The sequence below is a fragment of the Molothrus aeneus genome, chromosome 11 (assembly GCF_037042795.1).
Source record: "Molothrus aeneus isolate 106 chromosome 11, BPBGC_Maene_1.0, whole genome shotgun sequence".
Classification (NCBI taxonomy): Eukaryota; Metazoa; Chordata; class Aves; order Passeriformes; family Icteridae; genus Molothrus; species Molothrus aeneus.
Window position 1 is genome coordinate 11,189,294 of NC_089656.1, and position 11,661 is coordinate 11,200,954.

Sequence of the window (11,661 nt, forward strand, 5' to 3'; positions counted from 1 at the left end):
ATGTTTTCCAGTCTACTCACAGCAGATGTGGCCAATGGGGACTGATTCCTGCACTTCACACACCTCTGCTAGAAGGCATCCAACAGTCCAGCTCACAGGCAGAACCTTGCAAAGTCCTGCATTTGTTCTTCCAGCCTTCTTATAGCTTCCCCCTCTACAACTAGAGAGAAAGACAAAGCTGGAAGCAGGGAAAAGCCACCTGCACTTCACCTCCTAGACCTTAGCTGTGTTAAAAAGAAATTTTTTCCATCCAATATGGCTGCAAAAAGAAGCATCACACCCCAAGGACTGCTTGAGAGAGACCTCAGGGCTGGTCCTTAATAATGACATGAACCTACTTTCTAATTTCTTTATCTCCAATTTTATTTATCTGCAATCTGCACTGACTTTCCCACACTGAAAGCAGTTCAGGTATAACATGACATGAGAGTGGAGATAAGGCTTCCAGATTAGCACTGGTTTGGGTCCAGCCAGCTTGGCTCATGAGCACAGGCAGCAAAATTAATGTTTACTTGCATCTGTCCACAAAGAAACATTCTTAGTTATATATACTAAGAGGATTACTCACAGAGTATCATTAATCATTTTTATCACTACCAAACATAGTATCAAGCACACAGAAAAATGTAGTTCCTAATTGCTACTATGGAGACAAAGCAGTAGAGGAACAGGAGATGAAAATAAAGTACTAGGTGTCATTTCTTCTGTGAAATTATATGTGGAATATTTTAATTAATGGGTGATATCATTTACAAGGTTCTAAGTGAATCTTAAATAATTATAACAGCCAAACACAGTAAATCAGATTTTTAAATTTCCCAAGAAAAATGTTGTGGATAAAATTGCTAAAACATGTAATGATTAAATGAATTTATTAAAATATGACAACACTAGCACAGCTTCAAATCAGAGCCTGAACTTGTTGCAGCTCTAGATTTAATAAGATTGGTGTTTTTCCCCACTCAGAGTATCCATTTTCTTCTGAAGACCAATTTGCCACATATCCTATGGCTCAGACAATCCATGTATATTTTTTTTTTGTAAAATATTAGAATCTGCTTAAATTAAGTTGTATTAACGCATTGAAATTTAATTATTTCATGTGTCACACATATAATTTAAAACAAACTCTTGCAAGTGGGGGAAGTGAGCTTTCTGTGTCTATTAGGAATCCCCACTGAAATTTATGCAAGTTAGACTTGAAAATACTACAGTACTTAAATTTTTACTTTTCCTTATTGGTTGGCAGCTAATGTCTGAAAAGTGGATTACATTCCTACAAAGGCTGATGCTACGCACTTTCTCTGTTTAACACACAACTATCTTTAACACACTAGTCTGCTATTTTGGCTTTATTGAAATGTCCACAAAATTCCTTTTTTAGCCACTGAGGAGACTTGGCACAAGTTATAAAGATTTATTGATCTAGTACTAACTAGAGTACATTACAAATAGCCAGGTGCCAAACAGTTGCTTTGCACCAGATTGTGATTTACAAGTGAGGAGAGGAAACTGGGTTCCTAATTACGTACAAAACTCTAAGCTTTAAAAACTTGTGTACTTATAATTAAGTAAAAGAAATAGTCTTTCTCTAATTGAGACAGGCTTTTATACCAAATTTTTTTTCTGTAATATAGATACACACATACCATTTTCTTTAACAGAATACTGAGCTCAAATATAAGGAAAATTCCTGAATTGGAAAGTGTCACCACTCTCCAAAACCACCATCACCAAGAAAAAAGCAACTTCTAAATTTGAGTATTTAGAAAAATTTCAATTCATTAAAATCTTGTGCTGTATAGTTTTGATTTTGAAAAAGATTTACTAAATTATCTTTTCTGGTTTTCTTTTATTTTTTTCCATATTTCTTTGCATTTATCCATGAGGACAAGTGTTCATAAGACATATAAGAGTATTATGTCACTGCAGTGTAACTCCTAGAAGTTGTCTATTATCTTTCAAACAGGTGTTTGGGCTAGGTCACAGGTTACACAAAGAAAGAGATCTGACCTGCAAAGGTGAAGCAGAACTTGTCCAAGTACCTGTGGGACACACAATACAACACTCAAACCTAATGAAGGCCACTTGCATTAAACAAAATTAATCTGGATAAACCAGCAGTACCAGAGCTCAGAGGGTGACATCTGTTAGCCACAACCTCATGCCAACAGTGAGCAGGCTCAACCTGACCATGAACACTTGTGATTTCATCACTGGAACAAGCAAAGTTCCCAGAGTTTATTCTGTTAATTTATGGGGGATTTACCATGACATTGGGTGGTAACAAGTATGTGATTGAGAGCAGCAAGCTTTTCCAGAAACACCTACTGACACTTCAGGCACTTTGGATCCAGTGTCACTGTCACCACACGGAGACTGATTTGTGCTATTGGCTCACAATCTGTGCAAAGCTAAATCAGACACTGAGTAGCAAAAAAACTGATATAAGAAACCCAAAACAAGAAGAAAGTCATATGTAAAATTGCAGGGGAAAAGCACAGCCTTTCATTTACCAAATTATTTTTTTTAATTATTGCATTTTAATGTAATAGAAAAAAGCTGTAACTAACTAACTAACTGCAAGTGCTGTAGCTCACTAACAACATTCAGGGATGTCTTTTGGAGGTCCAGGTCCACAAGTTATGTGTCACAGCCAAGACATGCATAGCTTTATTACAGCCCCTGGGTAGACCAAGTATGTAGAAAATATAAAACAAAAAGAGGATGTGTAATTTAATATGTAAAGTTACTTCAGATACACCAATTATGAGAAATACATTTATAACTAGGCATACTTCTGCATTTAAAACCTTATTAAGAGCACAGGACACAGAAGAAACAGTCTGTTTGATCTGTTTTGAAGCTATGGTAATAGGAAACAAGTTTTCCTGCAAAGTCTCTCAGGACCATCAAACAGTCCTTTTTTTCCCCAGAATAAATACAGAGCCATATTTGAAATGGCTTAACCTAATGCTGACAAAGAAATCTCCCTTGTAGACACAGTTGTTTATTAAGGCTAACCCTAGTTCACTTTCCAGTCATATTTCAGAGATAAGAAAAATTATAGAAATAAAAATGTCTAGCAGGTAGTTTCATTTGCCTCTTTTATTACAAATCCATATTCAGATATGTTAATATAAAGATGTACAATATTACATAAAGGGCACAAAACCTGACATCGTGACACTGGTGGCTGAATGGCTCGCTTATTGTAGTGGTTCTTATTCAGCTATTTTCTAGTGCTCTCATCAGTCTTTTGTGTGAAAGTCTTTGGTGAGAGTCAAGTCTGAACTGATAAGGCCTTGGAGACATAATCACTGGCCCTCATTTTCCATTGACAGCCCCACACAGCCAATTCACAAACATTTTCATATTAATATTGAGCAATTTTCCTACATTCTAATCCATCAAAGTAGGCTATTAATCCTTCCTCCGTGCTCTTCTCTATTCAAATGCTAACAATTTTCTCCTCACAAGCTAAAACATTTGTCCTACAGCCCCTCACACAAAGACACTGTATTGTCAGCAGTGATTGATCAGAGTATTAATATGAGGGATGCAATGTACATTGTATCAACGATACCACACGAATGTGGAGGAAAAGGTCTTTTTTAGAGGATAAACCAAAAGCAAAATATAATAATTTCTCAAGGAGCAACACTTTAAGTGTTTTGCCTGGTGTATTTTATGGAAATTTATGAAAATATCTAGAGGTGTAAAATGCTTTTGAATTTGGAATGCAAAATAAATGTCAGGGATGTCCTAGGTACTGGGACTTGGGTGAGGAGCATCCTGCAGTTGGGACTGGCTGGGGACTGAGAAGGCAAAGAGCAGCAAGGCTACCAAAAGCCACTTGCTCTCCAATACCATATTTTTTAGAATTAAAAGGGGCAAGGGTAGAATAGAAACAAACACCTAAAAAAAATTAGGTGAGGATAGCTCTTTAATGACAAAAGCCTCTCATCTCCTGAAATGGAAAAAGTTAAACAAGGCCAAAAAAGGAGTTCCGGCCTTTGGCCAGTGGGTTCCTCACTACAGGGCCACCTGACAATTCCTTCACCCTCATGGATGGCCAAAAGCTCTGCTCAGATGGTAGAAAAGCCAAAGGGCATCTCACAGACCTTTTCTTGTGCCCTAGTGTCAAATAACTTGGGGTTATTTATTAAAAGAAGGATGCTCAACCTTAAGATGCTTTATATGTAGTTTAGGCCCTCCCTGTAAAAATCACAACTCAACCAGCAGCTTCTGCTGTAACTGCAGGTGACAAGCACAGAAAGCAGCAGCAAAAGGGGCACAGTCTGTAAGAATTGTGTTTGTAGGGAGGTGAACGTGCTGCCTGCAACCAGAGCAGAGGCGTGGGCACGGGGAGGTGGAGGGAGGGAAGCTGTGGATGCACAGAGCCCTTCCACAGCTGATACACCCTGGCACAAATTAGAGTAATTTCAGAGATGCTGTAATTTACAGCAGGTTACAGTGGTTCTTGGCACAGAGCTCATCCCTCTGCAGACAGAGCCCCCCCACATCTCAACACGTGTCCTCCTCCTCACAGGGTGCGGGCAGAGGCAGAGACGTGCCAGGTGCTGTCAGCGAGTCAAAGCCATCAAGCTCAGCCTCAGGTCCGCCCTAGGATCACTTTGCTGGAGCTGCACGAAGCAATTTAAAAGAACATGCAGCTGGATGACAGAGAAATCCAGACCTCCTCAAACATCCAGCACCCACTCATCCATAAAAAGGAGCAATTTGCTCACTTCCAGTAGCGCACAATACAGGGAGGGGATGTGTGTGCACACATGAGTATGGTTAAATGACCTCAAAATAACATAAACACGCACAACTGCTTAATAAGCTGATAAATTCAACATAACAACATTTCAAGACAAGTAAGAGAATTTTGAGGCTGAGAGTTTAAGAGATACACTATATTTAAGCAAGTGCAGCTAGCATCTAGTGAGATCACAAATCACAAAGTGCAATTTATGCATAATATTCTACTAAAATTAATTTTAACTTTCTCTTCTTATATACTCCTTCCTTCTCTGAAGGAACAAAGCAAACCTAAGACTGACAGATATAAACTCAACCCAGCAATGCAACAGGACTGGCAGAGCCTAGTGACCAAATGAAATTTTATCACTGGATTTAACCCACATCACAAAGGAAATCATTCCAGCTCTGAGCACCCTCTGCTATCATACTGACACCCATGTCTGAGCATGTGTGTGCCCTCAATGCATCAGGGAGATGGCAAGAGGGTCCCATAGTTGGTAAAATAATTGATTGATCTAAAAAGACAATTTGTTCATGAACTTTTGAGAAAAAAAAACAGAGAAAAGCCAGACCAAAACAATCTGGAGAGCTACCTTTCTTTTCAGTACCTAAACTGTGTTGGACTCAGAGAGGCCTGAAAGCTGCTGCTGCCTCCCAGGATGAACTTGCTCTGGGCAGAACAGCCCTGTTTAAAGAGCCTGAGTTTGCATGCACAGCATCCTATTCCTGTGCCACTTACCGTTGGTACATTGTATCTTTACAATGAGCAATTAAAAATATTTGTACTTTGAAGCCACTTAGGAGCTCTTCCAATTACTTATATTAGCATGCTGGCAAACACTCAAGCCTTTTTAATGTTGAGTCAGGCTCCTGAGCCTGCATCAAAAACTCTCCAAAGAGCAATTTTGATTTCCTCTACTTCCAGCCAACTGGAAGGGGCACCACGAGCTCTCCTGCTGCCCCACAGGGACCTTTCCTTGGGGAGGATGAGCAGGGCTAAAACTGCAAAGCACAGAGTGCCACCTCCCAGCAGCTCTGAAAGGTCCCCAACAGACAGCAGGAGACAGAGCAAGGGCCCGAGGAGGGAAGATGTTCCCTGGTGTGGCTGAGGCTGGAAGGTGCCCAGATGGGACGTGCAGAGCTGTGAGTGCTCAGCTCTGAGCTGAGGGCCCCCAGGTGGCTCTGGTGACTCAGGGCTGACTCTGCAGAGCTGTGACTCAGTGTCCCTGCAGCCCTGCAGGGTGGGAGGCACCACTGCATGCGGCTGAGCCTCTCACAGCAATACTCCTTAAATAAGGGTGTTAACTCTGCTTGAATGATGGCCAAGGCATCAAGGTTAAGCTTCCACTGATATAAATTAAATTGGATAAAGTATTAGTCATTTCCTGTCCTGTGCAGTTATGCATTGTGATGTACATTATGAAATAGAAATTTTAAACCCAGAAACAGATTGATTTCAGTTTTAATTGAAATAATCTTTGTTTTGTAATTAAGCTATTACGTGCCAGAGGAATGATTTGGTTGAGGTTCAAGGATGAGGGTTACAATCTTTAGAAAATCCCAAGCTGGATACTGTTTGCTAAGGTTGTTCTTGTGCAAAATATAAAACCCAGAACTAGGTAATTGTAAAAATAAATCCACTAATATATTAAATAGAAACAGCAGAAAAAACAGATGCCATCTATTGTAGAGCTTATTTTCCAAACTAGGGCACATTCACAAATGTATCCGCAGATTTAGCAATTCAGAGACCTTAAATTTTAACAAATTTCATCTAGAAGGCCACATGGAGACTGTGAAACCCAGGATTTAGGGACTTGTATTTGAGAACTTTCTCTCTGTGCCTTCCACCATCACATCAGACAGCAGGAGAGTCTGCCACATCCCACAGCAGGTTTCCACACCACACCTCTGCATCTCCTCTCTGGCAAGGTTAGCGAGTTTCAGATCACTCTACCGACATTCCCTTTAACTAAACTCACGTCAAACATGGTTTTTCTTGTTCTTTGATGAGGCAAAGTTTTTTGTCAAGACAGAACTGGTTCTATTTTAAACAGTTTAATGTGTTAAAAATTGTTTTCAGCTATGTTGCAAGTGTTCTAAACCAAAGTAAGTGGAACTTACAATCATCACTGGAGAAAGAACTGCCATCAGGAATAAAGCGTGGGTTTATCCATTTTTCATATGTAAGTCAGATTCACTTTGTCAGTCTGGAGATTTGACAAAGTATAATTCAGAACAGCTCAAGCTCACCTTCCACTGGACTGGGTAATCAGATCAGACGAGGAAACACACCAGTGGCTCTCCAGAACTCACTGCAACACTCCTTAGGAGCCTCACAGTGTAGATGTGCCACTTCATCTTCCCAGTAATGCAGGGCTGTCACATATAATTGTGCACACAAGAACTACAACAACACCTCACAAATTTCCAGGAGCAGAAACCTGCAGTTTAGGAAGGGAAACTGTAGAGTTTTAATCTTGCTAATGTTTCCATAGGCCATGGAGCCGTTGCAGAGGCTGTGGAGCAGCTACCAGAGGTGTGCAGGGCTCTGTGAGAGCCCCAGCCCACAGACAGCAGCTGGTGTCATCTTCCCTGACCCTTCTGCTGGCAGCATTGTTCCTAAAAGACACTGCCTCTAAGGTGATGTCTCAGCATTGCATTCTTAATTAGATGATTTTTTTGACAGTGGTGCTGCTTCTTAGCTATAATACGTTAGATGAAAGACCTTTAAAGATACTGTGTGTGACACAGTTTAATTTGGCTAAAAAGATAAGGGTTTTTTTAAGAAAAATGACAACCATATGAATTCATTCAGTAGTATGGAATGTAGAGTGGCAATTAAAAACAAGTCAGAAAGCAAAAGGTTTATTTTAAAGTTAAATTTCTTAGAAAAATAATGATGTTCTCTTTTCTACAAGGATATTACCATTGATTTTAGCCTAAAAATTAGCATCCAGTGATGAGAGAACACAAATGCAATTCACTGCAAAGGAATACTCATATGTTGATATTTTGTCTGGATGTTTTGTTTGTTGGTTTGTTTTCATTTTAATTTTTCCCTATACCTATGTTCAGATGTATTTTTGCACCCCACATAAAAATATGATAACCTTTCTGATAAAAAAAAGTATCTCTTATGTGATTTAATATAATTCTGAGAAGAATGACTTTGACCAATTGGTGTAGTGGCTCACTGCACTAGTGAACAAGGGTTTGTGCATCCACTGCTCCACAGTCTGAGTGCTATGCAGGCTGAATAAGGAGGCGAATTTAAAATGTGTAAATGACAAGTCTGAAACTTGACTGAATCAGACAAAAGATGCTATATTTAACACTTTGCCCTCTAGTTTTAGACCACCTCCTTTTTACTCAGCTGAACAGAATATTCACAAGTGGCTTACAAGTCTCTTTGAGCTGTTCAGTTTTTCCTGGGTCTCTAACTGAAAACATTAAAAAGTGGGTGATGATAATTAAGGTCAAAATATATCTAAATATACTGTAGGAAGATTCCTAATTAATGACAAGATAGAAAGAGTGAAAATTAATGGGAAGAAGTTTTGAAGTACAGCATATGAAAACACTGGTAATTTACACAGTATTATAGAAAGCTTACCAAATATTACTAGATTTATCCTTGATCCTTCTGAAATATTCCTTTAGGCCTGCTCAGTACAGTACATCAGCCACCTCCTTATTTGACTAAGAGGGAGTGTGGCCTTTTTATTTTATTTATATTTTAAAACATAGAAAATATCACACCACAATAAAGGAATCAACCAGTAGCCTGTGTGCTCCAGTAACTGGAAAAGATAGAAAGTCAGTGAGTAGATAATTATTCAAGGTCAAACCTTTCTAGTGTGGTGCCAGAAAAAAGCAAACAGTGAGGGTTAGCCAATACTTCACAAACACTTGTTTAAGGATTTCCTAATTACTATAAGTGGTTCCTCTGGCCCTGGCACTTAAAAAGGCAGCTGTATATGCATGATGTCATCCCTGCTGCCCATTATCTCTGCAGTAAATTTAGAGGATTAAGAAGCAAGCAAGGCTAAATAGTCAAAATAATCACGATTTTTCATGTTTCCCACCATTAAAAATTAACTACAGTAAAAAGGACAAATTTAAAACTTGGCTGTAATTAACTACTGAAATGTATTTGAACATTTTTGCCAAAAAATCAGAAAAATATTTAAAGATTACATGTATGCAGCAGGGCCACAGCTCCATAATTAAAACATAGCTCCTCAAATATTTCCCTACCTTTGTTTCCAGAAACATTCACTAACCTTTTTAGAATTTTTACAAAATTAATTTATCAAGTGCCACAATGTAGAGGCCCAGAGATTGCCATACAGTCACTTTTTCCCTGTCCTACTCTTTGCCTGTGTGGGAAATTTTGAGAAATCAAACTTTTCTGTCCCTATCTCTTATTTTCTATTAGGAGAAGCTGCTCCTCAGCACTGATCATTTCTGTGCTCACCTTCAATTTGTCCTTGAAGCAGGAACCATTGAAATCTGTGGTCTTGATTTGACATTGCCAACTTGCAGAACCTCAAGTGAGGTTTCATGGTCATTCTCTCCTTGGCTTTTTTCCTTCTGTTCCCCTTAATTTACAGCTACATTCCAGGCTAGCATTTGCCTGGTAAAATTCCTCTCCTGCTTGTCCATTTGTAGCAGAAGTATCTGATTGCTGCCAGGAATCCTCTGTTTTATAACATGTTAGAAGCTCACGTCAACACTATGAGTCAATTTTTTCTGCAGCACTGTCTAGCTCAAGCAGGATTTGTCCTTGTGTCTGAAGCTCCAGATACAGCCACCAGTCACCAATTTACCTTCTGTACTTTACTATGTTTCCTCCCTAGTGAAAGAGCACTCAGTATTTTTCTTGGATCAAACTTATTTTGCATCTCAAAACTAACAAAACTTTCCAGCCTTCTAGATCTGGGCAGCTTCTCCCATCATCTTTTTAACCGCGTGGTCTCTTCTCACCATGATTCTCTCTCCTGGTGGTTGTGAAGTTGGATGTTGTCTCCAACCACATGGAACATCCAGGGGTGGTCATCTTGGTAATATTGGCCTACAAAACACTCCTTGGTCTGGGTCTTGCATGAGAAACACTCCAGTTTCTAATGCAGGAGATTCTGTCAATCTGTATTTGAGCACCTTCTAAAACTGAAAAGAATTTTGTGCTGTTCCTATACAAAGGTGAGATGTTCCTGAAATCCAAAGCTTCTATTTTAAGTCAAGTCCAGATTCTGCATCCATACTGTACACCCCCCATCCATCAGGAGCAGTGTGGGACAGACACAGCCACACCACTCAGCACTTCCCTTTTTGCAAGCGCCTGCACACAGATACTCTTCCACCTAGCCATGGAAATCCTGTGAACACTCTCCACTGCAGCACAGAGCAGGGACAAAGAAACAAAGAGCTGTGGCTGCACACTCACCACATCCACTGAAGCCCCAGAAGGTTTTCTATTACCTTCCAGGAGCTGTGGGTCAAACTAGAAATCAATTTCTAGAAATTAATGAGATGGCTGAGGAGTAAGCTTTCAGAAACAACCCAAATAAGCCCATCTTAATTCTCTCTTGCAGTAGAACTTCCTCAGAGAGCAGCACCTGCAGCTTTTGCAGAGCCCAGCCATCCTCCTGGCCATATCATTGTGCACATGGTAACTTGGCAAAAGGGAAACACAGGGAGAGGAATGCTGCCACGTTTGAGCATGGAAAGTAAATGTCTTGCACAGATGCATGTACCATAAAGGAATGTTAGACCTAGTCTGACCTTCTGCACCACAGAGACCATAAAACATCACCAGCTTCCTTGTGCCCTGCTTTGATGAGATGCATGTACAAATCCAAATGGGAAAACACTTACATATAAGCTGTAGGACATATTATGCACAGAATGACACCTGCTTTTTATGCTCTTTCGACACACAAAATTGTCTCTACAAGAAAACATCACTCTTCCCAAGCTGACAGAAGTTATATTTCTAATAATAAATATTCTGCCTATGGAGAAGCTGTAGGATAAATGTATTTCATAGTTCATGGAGAACAGAAGGGGTGAGAAGGAGGCAGCAAACCCAGCTGAACCCTGCTCAGAAAACAGCTCCAGCACAGGATCCCTCTATGCAGACAAGGGATGAATAGTAAATAGTGATGGAGAGAACAGAAAATATGGGGACTTGGAAGCACTGGAAGCAGGCAATGCAAGAAGAAACAGGAGAGGACACAAAGTATTGTGTAAAAGAGGAGATGTAGAGGGCTCAGAGAGCTGAAATTTGACTGAAAAAAGAAGCACAGGACATGGAAACTATTCCACATTGAAAAAGAAGGGACAAGGGGGAGGTATGGTATCAATTGATATCATCTACCACTAAATAGACATGTTTGAGGGTGTAAGACATATTTGAGGGTGAACAACAGGAGAACATTCAAGTACAGAAGAATATAAAATAATTTGTTCCTGCCTTAAGGAAAATAGAAATTATTCAGTCTGGTGCAGCTCTGTTCAGACTCATCAGAGGCAGAGGATGGATCTGTCCAAGTACCACCCCCCATCCCCTCTGCTCAATTCCTCCTTAAACAATCACGATGGTCCTGCTAATGGAGAGAAACCTTGCCAAAAGCAGTAACAGGTGAAGAATAAGGGAGGAAAGAGGCATATTAACATAGCAAAGTGGTATTAGAAAAAAAAAATAGATTTTCTCTGTGATTTGGGCCTCAGAAAAGAGAATTTTCTTGGTAAATTCACACTGTTAATTTAGGGTGTATGGAACTGCTTTAGCCATCACCCAAAGGTCAAGAACAGTGCAATCAAGGGCATAAACCAGGACAGCAAGGGTGACTTTTTTGGTTTATAAAGAATGAGTAATATTCCATG